Source organism: Triticum dicoccoides, chromosome 7A (genome assembly GCF_002162155.2).
Source record: "Triticum dicoccoides isolate Atlit2015 ecotype Zavitan chromosome 7A, WEW_v2.0, whole genome shotgun sequence".
Lineage (NCBI taxonomy): Eukaryota > Viridiplantae > Streptophyta > Magnoliopsida > Poales > Poaceae > Triticum > Triticum dicoccoides.
The window spans coordinates 436,020,597-436,032,842 of record NC_041392.1 but is presented as its reverse complement, the minus strand read 5'-3'; positions in this window follow the sequence as shown (position 1 = coordinate 436,032,842).

Here is a 12,246-nt window from a genome sequence, read left to right as displayed (position 1 = left end):
GGTTGTAAACTTCAATTTGATCAAGTTCAAAGCAGGTTCAACCGAAAGTAGCATGCATTCAAACATAAACATAGACAGTTTTGCATAACCGAACATAAAACATAAATTTAAACTAAGCCAAACTACTTTCAGTCGAAGTAGAGGTCGAGCCAGTCCTTCCTTGTCATGTACGATGTGTCGCGAGCCGGGTTCGGGCTGGTGCCGTCGTCGGGGTCGTTGGGGAAGGCACTCCTCCACTAGTCGACATTGATCACCTCGTCCTTGCTCGATGCCCTCCACGCTGCCGTAGGGGCCGCTTTCGACCTCGTCATCAGAAGAGAGAGCGATAACCTCGCCGTCCTCGCCACCTTTGACCTCGTCATTGGACGAGAGCGCGATAACCTCGCCGCCCTCCGCGCCGGCAAAGATCGCTGGCTCCGCCTCGACAAGCTCCGAGTGCTGCCGGTGGAGCTCTTGCATGTAGGCCTCGTCGGTGGCCTCGGCCTCGAGGCGCTCCCATGCCTCACGGTCCTCCCATGCCATAGCCGAGCTCACCACCCCTAGTTCTGGCAGAACAAGGTCAAGCGGACGTGTGCCGAAGGGGAAATTGAGCCTAGCCGCTGCGCCGTGGTAGCAGACCTGCCAGCGGTCGTACTCCATGGCCGCGAGCTCGGCCGTGTGGAAGCTACCGAGCCACCAGCGGGTGTGGGTCTCCCGATCTATAATCTCGGTGCTACCTCTTGAGCACTGTGTTGGATTTCCCCGAAGAGGATAGGATGATGCAGCAAAGTAGCGTAAGTATTTCCCTCAGTTTTTGAGAACCAAGGTATCAATCCAATAGGAGGCTACGCGCGAGTCCCTCGTACCTACACAAAAACAATAGCTCAACGCAACCAACGCGCTTAGGGGTTGTCAATCCCTTCACGGTCACTTACAAAAGTGAGATCTGATAGAGATGATAAATAATATTTTTGGTATTTTTGGTATAGAGATGCAAAGTGAAAAGTAAAAGGCAAAGTAAAAGCAAAGCAATAATAAAGTAATGGAGATTGATATGATGAGAAAGAGACCCGGGGGCCATAGGTTTCACTAGTGGCTTCTCTCAATAGCATAAGTATTCTACGGTGGGTGAAGAAATTACTGTTGAGCAGTTGACAGAATTGAGCTTAGTTATGAGAATATCTAGGTATGATCATGTATATAGGCATCACGTCCGAGACAAGTAGACCAACTCCTGCCTTCATCTACTACTATTACTCCACTCATCGATCGCTATCCAACATGCATCTAGAGTATTAAGTTAAAAACAGAGTAACGCCTTAAGCAAGATGACATGACGTAGAGGGATAGTTTCATGCAATATGATAAAAAAACCATCTTGCTATTCTCGATGGCAACAATACAATACGTGCCTTGCTGCCCCTTCTGTCACTGGGAAAGGACACCGCAAGATCGAACCCAAAGCTAAGCACTTCTCCCATGGCAAGAAAAACCAATCTAGTAGGCCAAACCAAACTGATAATTCGAAGAGACTTGCAAAGATAACTAATCATACATAAAAGAATTCAGAGAAGATTCAAATATTATTCATAGATAGACTGGATCATAAACCCACAATTCATCGTTCTCAACAAACACACTGAAAAAAGAAGATTACATCGAATAGATCTCCACGAGAGAGGGGGAGAACATTGTATTGAGATCCAAAAAGAGAGAAGAAGCCATCTAGCTACTAACTATGGACCCGTAGGTCTGAAGTAAACTACTCACACTTCATCGGAGGGGCTTGGATGATGATGTAGAAGCCCTCCATGATCGATGCCCCCTCCGGCGGAGCTCCGGAACAGGCCCCAAGATGGGATCTCGTGGATACAAAAAGTTGTGGTGGTGGAATTAGGTTTTTGGCTCCGTATCTGATCGTTTGGGGGTACATGGGTATATATAGGAGGAATAAGTACGTCGGTGGAGCAACAGGGGGCCCGCGAGGGTGGAGGGCGCGCCTGGGGGGTGGGGCAGGCGCGCCCCCTACCTCGTGGCCTCCTGTTAATTGTCTTGACGTAGGGTCCAAGTCTCCTGAGTTGTATTCGCTGAGAAAATCATGTTCCCGAAGGTTTCTTTCCGTTTCTTTCCGTTTGATATTCCTTTTCTTCGAAACCCTAAAACAGGAAAAAAACAGCAATTCTGGGCTGGGCCTCCGGTTAATAGGTTATTCCCAAAAATAATATAAAAGTGGATAATAAAGCCCCAATAATGTCCAAAACAGTAGATAATATAGCATGGAGCAATAAAAAATTATAGATACGTTGGAGACGTATCAAGCATCCCCAAGCTTAATTCCTGCTCGTCCTCGAGTAGGTAAATGATAAAAACAGAATTTTTGATGCGGAGTGCTACTTGGCATAATTTTAATGTAATTCTTCTTAATTGTGGTATGAATATTCAGATCCAAAAGATTCAAGACAAAAGTTCATATTGACATAAAAATGATAATACTTCAAGCATACTAACTAAGCAATTATGTCTTCTCAAAATAACATGGCCAAAGAAAGTTCATCCCTACAAAATCATATGGTTTAGTCATGTTTCATTTTTGTCACACAAGAATGCTATCATCATGCACAACCCGGATGACAAGCCAAGCAATTGTTTCATACTTTAGTAATCTCAAACCTATAAACTTTCACGCAATATATGAGCGCGAGCCATGGACATAGCACTATGGGTGGAATAGAATATAATCAAGGGGGTTATGTGGAGAAGACAAAAAAGGAGAAAGTCTCACATCAACGAGGCTAATCAATGGGCTATGGAGATGCCCACCGATTGATGTTAATGCAAGGAGTAGGGATTGCCATGCAACGGATGCACTAGAGCTATAAATGTATGAAAGCTCAACAAAATAAACTAGTGGGTGTGCATCCAACTTGCTTGCTCACGAAGACCTAGGGCACTTGAGGAGGCCCATTGTTGGAATATACAAGCCAAGTTCTATAATGAAAAATTCCCACTAGTATATGAAAGTGATAACATGAGAGACTCTCTACTATGAAGATCATGGTGCTACTTTGAAGCACAAGTGTGGTAAAAGGATAGTAACATTGTCCCTTCTCTCTTTTTCTCTCATTTTTTGGGCCTTCTCTTTTTTATGGCCTTTCTCTTTTTTTGGGCCTTCTCTTTTTATGGCCTTTTTTATTCCTCACTTGGGACAATGCTCTAATAATGATGATCATCACACTTCTATTGTCACACCCTAGCTAGTTCATGCATTAGAGTGTTGCATCATGTTTAACTTCCCAGAAAACTGAAATGGGGATGACAGAACCCCCAGCACCCCCCTGGAACAACTAGGGTTTACTAAAAACTTTTTCAATGAACCTGAAATGCCCTTCTAAAAAGTCCACCCTTTTTGTTTTGGGTTAAAACCTTTGACAAAAATGGTGCACACTTTTCTAGGACATCATAAGGTCATTGGATTAATTCATTACTAATTGCATTTGGGCAATTTAAATCCTATAAATATTTTAAAATGCCCAAATAATCCTGAAAGTAATTTTAGGTTGTTGAGAATATTTTCAAATGTGCCTCTGAATATTTTCAGGGTTTTCCTAAATGAAATAGTATTTTTACTATTTGAAATCACAAAACAGAATAAATAAAAAACAAAAAAAGAGAGAGAAAGGAAACAAACCTGGCAAATCACCAGCCGGCCCACCTGGCGGCCCAGCACTGTGCTGGCCCATGCCAGCCAGCTGCCTCGTCCCCGCCAGGCAGGCAGGGAGGTGACGCCGGCGCGCGAGAGCTCGCCACCGCGCCACCTGCTAGCCGCTTGCACCCGTGGGACCTTGGGCGAGATCCATGTCGCCGCCCCGACCGCCTGGACACACTCATTCTCCCCCTGCCTCTCTCCCTTGCCCTCTCCCACCATGGCCGATGCCCCTGCCGCCGCACCGTCGACGTAGCCGCGCCCTCCGTCGTCCTCGCGCCGCGCCACCGTGTCCACGAGATCCGCCGTCATCGACTACGTCGAGCAGGCCGAGCCCCAAGCGCTCGCCCGCTCTGGAGTCGCCTCGACCCCGTCTTCCCCAACTCCGGCCGCCGGAGATCCCCTTCGCCATCACCGCAGCACCAGCTCGTCCCCGACCTCTCCGTCTGCCTCGTTGTGATCGTCGTGAGCCCAGCTACCTCCTCCCCCTCTCCATTAACTTCCTCCTGCACCGTGTGCACCGCACCACGCACACCCGAGCACCCGCCGCCGCTGAGCTCGTCACCGACGTGACTCCGGCCACCCACCGGCCACACCTTTGTGACCAACGCACTCACCGCACTCGCAGGAGCCCGTAGCACCACTCCACGCGCCTCGCCGTGCCCCGTAGCCTCAGTTCCGACCTCGCCCGAACTCCGGCGACCGCCAAGGTCCTCGCCGGCGACGTTTCCGGCCACCCCAGATCCACCCACTGCCAGCACTCGATGCGGCTTGCTCCCAGCTACACGTAGATGCTCTCCGCTGTTGTTTTGGTCACCGAAGCACGAAACCCGCATCACTCCGCCGCGTCTGGCCTTGCCGGCGGCTAAACGCCGGTGAGTTTGACCCTGTTTGACCCCGTGTGGGCCCAGGTTGACTTCCCCTGAGTCTATGACATGTGGGACCGCCCTGCTAATTAACTTAGATTAGCACTAATCAAAATTAGTTAGTTAGTTAACTACTGACACGCGGGTCCCACCGGTCAGGTTTGACCTGGACCGGCCCCGTTGACCACTGACATCACCCTGACGCAATGCTGACGCAATAACTCAATTACTGGAATTATTCTTATATAGGAAATTCCAGAAAATATTACAAATTTCAAAAATTCATAACTTTTAATCTGTAACTCCAAATGCAAAGATTTATATATGAAATTTGATCAGAAAAATTCAATATTCCCATCTGTAATGGTTTCATGCATGACAAAACACTTTAACCTTGCTGTTTAGGTGAAACAAGCTAATACACTTATAATGCTTAGGAACATAAGCTTCCATTTGAATCTTTGATTCAAATGGACCCAAACCAACTTGTTTCACATTGCATTAGGCAGGACACCTCATATTGCCATGTCATAGCATGCATCATATTGTTGCATATTGCCATGTGATGATTGTGTTCTGTGGTGTCTTTCGTGGTAGGTTCTGCCTCTGAGGATATCTCCGAGTATCCAACTGAAGGGCAGTACCCTATTACTACTCCATTAGGCAAGCAGCCCCATTGATCATATCGATACAATCCCATGTTCTTGCCTCTGCTCTCATTTACTGCATTAAGACAACAATGTTTCGAACTGATGTGTGCTACGGTAGTTGAACCCTTATCCTCTGCATGACCTGTCATTGCCACAGTAACTAGATGAAACCCACTAGCATGTGTAGGAGTTGATTGAGCCATGTGTGTGTTTCCTACCTTGCTATGCCTGCTATGCTTAGGGTTGTGTCAGGTCTGGTTCATCTGGGTGATGGGCTAGAGTGAAATGATTATGACGGTAATGTGAGCGATGTGTTGAACATGATTTGGTAAAGGTATCGATGAGAGGCCATGTAGGAGTACATGGTGGGTTGTTTCATTGAGGCCGTCCCTAAGAACTGAGATCTGTATGCGTGATTTAAGATTAAGCTACTACCACACATGGGGCCCTGAAATACGACCCCGCTCGACTTACTGATCCCTCTCGTCCTCCGTCCAGGAGTTGCAACTAGTTTCTGGTGTTTATAGGTTATGTGTTGCGGCCGTGGGTAGCGCTGACCCCAGGGGTGGGCTATGATGCGGTAGATACACCGTGGCACGGTGTACTGAGTCGCCCGTTTGGTGTCTCGGGAACCCTGCACACATTGTTTGGGGCCGTTGAGGACACCCCGGCCGGATTTCCTTGTGGATGGAACCCAAATAGGCGATAAACCTGGACTACAGACTTCTGCGGTTAGTCAGGTCGTGGTCTACACCCACGTCGGCTTTCGCTTGAAGTCTACCGAGCACATGTCGTGTGCAGACGCTAAGTGGTGGAAACATGTGTGACGAAGTACACCCCCGCAGGGTATAAAACTATTCGAATAGCCGCGTCGGCGGTAAAGGACTACTTGGTTGCCTATACAGTTCATAGACAAGTTAATGGTTACTACTAAAAGACTCAAGATAAGTGTGAGTACCGAGGATGGCCCTCTCGTAGGATGACGAGGGAGGATCCCCGGTGGAGTATTGTGTTGGTGATTAGTGGACTCGTGTGTGAAAAATATTTTAGAGTGGTGTCTCGTAGGATAGCTTAGCCAAGAGTCAAAGCTGGCTTGCTGCAATAACTCCACCACCTTCTTGAGAATGAGCATGTATAGTAGGATCTGTTGTAAGACTTGCTGAGTACCTTTGTACTCACGTTGCTTTAATTACTATTTTCAGACGACAACACCGCCCCCTCCGATGGGTTTTACGTAGACCTCGACATCGATGAGTAACTTGCCACCCAGGTGGTGATTCTGGCCATGGAGGGCCCTATGTAGATAGACAGGCTTCGACAAGCCTTCTTTCTTTCTAGTGTCTGTACTCAGACTATTTGCTTCCGCATGTGCTTGTATGCTTGTATGACTTGAGTGTCGGGTCTTGTGAGCCCTACCTGTATGAACATGTTATGTATGGCTCTCCGGAGCCTTTAAATAAAGTACTTGAGTTGTAGAGTTTTGTTGTGATGCCATGTTGTATTTACACATATCGAGCATACTGTGTGTATGATTGAAATGCTTGGTATGTGTGGGATCCGACAATCTAGTTGTTTATCCTTGGCAGCCTCTCTTATGGGGAAATGTAGTCTAGTGCTCCTTGAGCCATAGTAATCCGCTACAGCACGGTTCACCGGAGTCCTGCTAGCCCAGCACTACTGCGCAGGACACTTGACTGGCCGGCCTGTGTTTCACCACGTTCCTATGTCTGTCCCTTCAGGGAAATGTCACGCGGTAACATCTGGAGTCCTGCCTAGCCTTCTACAGCCCGGGTTCCCCGGAGTCCTGTTAGCCCAGTGCTACAGCCCGGATTCACACGCTGTTGACCGGCATGCTCGATGTGATTCATGTATGCCTGTCCCCATAGGTCTGTGCCACTTTGGGTTCACGACTAGCCATGTCGGCCCGGGTTCTCTGCCATATGGATGCTAGCGACACTATCATATACGTGAGCCAAAAGGCGCAAACGGTCCCGGGCCTTGATAAGGCGACACCCGTGGGGATACCATGCGTGAGGCCGCAAAGTGATATGAGGTGTTACCGGCTAGATCGATGTGACTTGGAATCGGGGTCCTGACATCTATTTATTTACAACTCAATACTAGAACCAAGATTACTCTATATGAATGCCTCCGGCTGTGTACTGGGATATGCAATGAACCAAGAGTGACATGTATGAAAGAATTATGAACGGTGGCTTTGCCACAAATACTATGTCAACTATATGATCATGCTAAGCAATATGACAATGATGAATGTGTCATGATGAACGGAATGATGGAAAGTTGCATGGCAATATATCTCGGAATGGCTATGGAAATGCCATAATAGTTAGGTATGGTGGCTGTTTTGAGAAAGATATAAGGAGGTTTATGTGTGAAAGAGCGTATCATATCACGGGGTTTGGATGCACCGGCAAAGTTTGCGCCAACTCTCAATGTGAGAAAGGGCAATGCATGGTACCGAAGAGGCTAGCAAGGATGGAAGGGTGAGAGTGCGTATAATCCATGGACTCAACATTAGTCATAAAGAACTCACATACTTATTGCAAAAATCTACAAGTCATCAAAAACCTCGGCACTACGCGCATGCTCCTAGGGGGATAGATTGGTAGGAAAAGACCATCGCTCATCCCCGACCGCCACTCATAAGGAAGACAATCAAATAACACCTCATGTTTCAAATTTGTTGCATAATGTTTACCATACATGCATGCTACGGGACTTGCAAACCTCAACACAAGTATTTCTCAATTCCACAACTACTCAACTAGCATTACTTTGATATTATTACCTCCATATCTCAAAACAATCATCAAGCATCAAACTTTTCTTAGTATTCAACACACTCATAAGAAAGTTTTATTATTAATCTTGCATATACCAAGCATATTAGGATTTTAAGCAAATTACCATGCTATTATGACTCTCAAAATAATCTAAGTGAAGCATGAGAGATCAATAGTTTCTATAAAACAAATCCACCACCGTGCTCTAAAAGATATAAGTGAAGCACTAGAGCAAAATTATATAACTCAAAAGATATAAGCAAAGCACATAGAGTATTCTAACAAATTCCAAATCAAGTACGGCTCTCTCAAAAGGTGTGTACAGCGAGGATGATTGTGTTAGACTAACAAGCAAAGACTCAAATCATAAAAGACGCTCCAAGCAAAACACATATCATGTGGTGAATAAAAATATAGCTCCAAGTAAAGTTAGCGATAGAAGTAGACGAAAGAGGGAATGCCTTCCGGGGCATCCCCAAGCTTTGGCTTTTAGGTGTCCTTAGATTATCTTGGGGGTGCCATGGGCATCCCCAAGCTTAGGATCTTGCCACTCCTTGTTCCATAATCCATCAAATCTTTACCCAAAACTTGAAAACTTCACAACACAAAACTTAAAGTAGAAAATCTCGTGAGCTCCGTTAGCGAAATAAAACAAAAGACCACTTCAAGGTACTGTAATGAACTCATTCTTTATTTATATGGGTGTTATACCTACTGTATTCCAACTTCTCTATGGTTCATAAACTATTTTACTAGCCATAGATTCATCAAAATAAGCAAACAACACACGAGAAATAGAATCTGTCAAAAACAGAACAGTCTGTAGTAATCTGTAGCTAGCGCAAGATCTGGAACACCAAAAATTCTAAAATAAATTGCTGGACGTGAGGAATTTACCTATTAATCATCTGAAAAAATTATTAACTAAATATCAATCTCCAAATAAAAATTACAGCAGTTCTCGTGAGCGCTAAAGTTTCTGTTTTTTACAGCAAGTTCAACAAGACTTTCCCCAAGTCTTCCCAACGGTTCTACTTGGCACAAACACTAATTAAACACAAAAAACAGAACCAAAACAGAGGCTAAATAATTTATTTATTACTAAACAGTAGAAAAAAAAGCAAGGAATAAATATAAAATTGGGTTGCCTCCCAACAAGCGCTATTGTTTAACGCCCCTAGCTAGGCATAACAAGGAAGAATAGATCTAGGTATTGCCATCTTTGGTAGGCAATCCATAAGTGTCTCTCATGAAAGATTCATAAGGTAATTTAATTTTCTTTCTAGGGAAGTGTTCCATGCCTTTCCTTAACGGAAATTGGAATCTAATATTTCCTTCCTTCATATAAATAATTGCACCAATCGTTCTAAGGAAAGGTCTACCAAGAATAATAGGACACGAAGGATTGCAATCTATGTCAAGAACGATAAAATCTATGGGCACATAATTCCTATTTGCAACAATAAGAACATCATTAATTCTTCCCATAGGTTTCTTAATAGTGGAATCTGCAAGATGCAAGTTTAGAGAGCAATCATCAAAATCACGGAAATCTAGCAAATCACACAAAATTTTGGGAATAGTAGAAACACTAGCACCCAAATCACACAAAGCATAAAACTCATAATCTTTAATTTTAATTTTAATAGTAGGTTCCCACTCATCATAAAGTTTTCTAGGGATAGAAACTTTCAACTCAAATTTTTCTTCATAAGATTGCATCAAGGCATCAATGATATGTTCGGTAAAGGCTTTATTTTGACTATAAGCATGAGGAGAATTTAGCACGGATTGCAACAAGGAAATACAATCAATCAAAGAGAAATTTTAATAATTAAATTCCTTGAAATCCAATATAGTGGGTTTATCACCATCTAGGGTTTTATTTCTTTTAATCCCACTTTTTTCAATTTCACCATCAAGATCTAAATACTCCGAATTTTTAGAATGCCTTCTAGGTAAAGGTGGATCATATTCAGTCCCATCATTATCAAGATTAATACTGCAAAACAAAGATTTAATAGGGGACACATCAATAACTTTTAGATCTTCATCATTATTTTCATAGGAACTAGAAGAACATGCTTTAATAAAGGCATCTTTCATAGCACGCGTCCTAGCGGTTCTTTCCTTGCACTCATCAATGGAAATTCTCATGGCTTTGAGAGACTCATTGATATCATGCTTAGGAGGAATAGATCTAAGCTTTAAAGAATCAACATCAAGAGAAATTCTATCAACGTTCCTAGCCAAATCATCAATCTTAAGCAATTTTTCTTCAATCATAGCATTAAAATTCTTTTGCAAAGAAATAAATTCTTTAATATTAGATTCAAAATCAGAGGGCATCTTATTATAATTTCCATAAGAATTGTTGTAGCAATTACCATAATTATTAGAGGGATTACTAGGATAAGGCCTAGGATTGAAATTTCCTCTATACGCGTTGTTACCAAAATTGTTCCTACCAACAAAATTCACATCCATAGATTCATTATTATTCTCAATCAAAGTAGACAAGGGCATATCATTAGGATCAGAAGAAACACTCTTATTAGCAAATAATTTCATAAGTTCATCCATCTTTCTACTCAAAACATTAATTTCTTCTATTGCATGCACCTTTTTATTAGTAGATCTTTCAGTATGCCATTGAGAATAATTAACCATAATATTATCTAGGAGTTTAGTAGCTTCTCCTAAAGTGATTTCCATAATAGTGCCTCCCGCGGCCGAATCTAAAAGATTTCTAGAAGCAAAATTCAATCTGGCATAAAATTTTTGTATAATCATCCACAAATTCAAACCATGAGTAGGGCAATTACGTATCATTAATTTCATTCTCTCCCAAGCTTGTGCAACATGTTCATGATCAAGTTGCTTAAAATTCATAATATCGTTTCTAAGAGAGATGATCTTAGCGGGAGGAAAATACTTAGAGATAAAAGCATCTTTGCACTTGTTCCATGAATCAATACTATTTTTAGGCAAAGATGAAAACCAAGCTTTAGCACGATCTCTAAGCGAAAAAGGAAATAGCTTCAATTTAAAAATATCATTATCGACATCTTTCTTCTTTTGCATGTCACACAAATCAACGAAGCTATTAAGATGGGTAGCGGCATCTTCACTAGGAAGGCCGGAGAACGGATCTTTCATGACAAGATTCAGCAAAGCAGCATTAATTTCACAAGATTCATCATCGGTAAGAGGAGAAATTGGAGTGCTAAGGAAATCATTATTGTTGGTATTGGTGAAGTCACACAATTTAGTATTATCTTGAGCCATCGCGACAAACAAGCAATCCAACACACGAGCAAACAAAAGGCAAACGGGCAAAAAGAGGCAAATCGAGAAAGAGAGAGAGGGCGAATAAAAAGGCAAGGGTGAAGTGGGGGAGAGGAAAACGAGAGGCAAATGGCAAATAATGTAATGCGGGAGATAGGGTTTGTGATGGGTACTTGGTATGTTGACTTTTGCGCAGACTCCTCGGCAACGGCGCCAGAAATTCTTCTTGCTACCTCTTGAGCACTGCGTTGGATTTCCCCGAAGAGGAAAGGATGATGCAGCAAAGTAGCGTAAGTATTTCCCTCAGTTTTTGAGAACCAAGGTATCAATCCAGTAGGAGGTTGCGCGCGTGTCCCCTAGTACCTGCACAAAGCAAATAACTCCTCGCAACCAACGCGATAAGGGGTTGTCATTCCCTTCACGGTCACTTACGAGAGTGAGATCTGATAGATATGATAAGATAATATTTTTGGTATTTTTATGATAAAGATGCAAAGTAAAATAAAGACAAAGTAAAAAGCAAAGGAAATAACTAAGTATTGGAAGATTAATATGATGAAGATAGACTCGGGGGCCATAGGTTTCACTAGTGGCTTCTCTCAAGAGCATAAGTATTCTACGGTGGGTGAACAAATTACTGTTGAGCAATTGACAAAATTGAGCATAGTTATGAGAATATCTAGGTATGATCATGTATATAGGCATCACGTCCGAGACAAGTAGACCGACTCCTGCCTGCATCTACTACTATTACTCCACATCGACCGCTATCCAGCATGCATCTAGAGTATTAAGTTAAAAACAGAGTAACGCCTTAAGCAAGATGACATGATGTAGAGGGATAGTTTCATGCAATATGATAAAAACCCCATCTTGTTATCCTTGATGGCAACAATATAATACGTGCCTTGCTGCCCCTTATGTCACTGGGAAAGGACACCGCAAGATCGAAC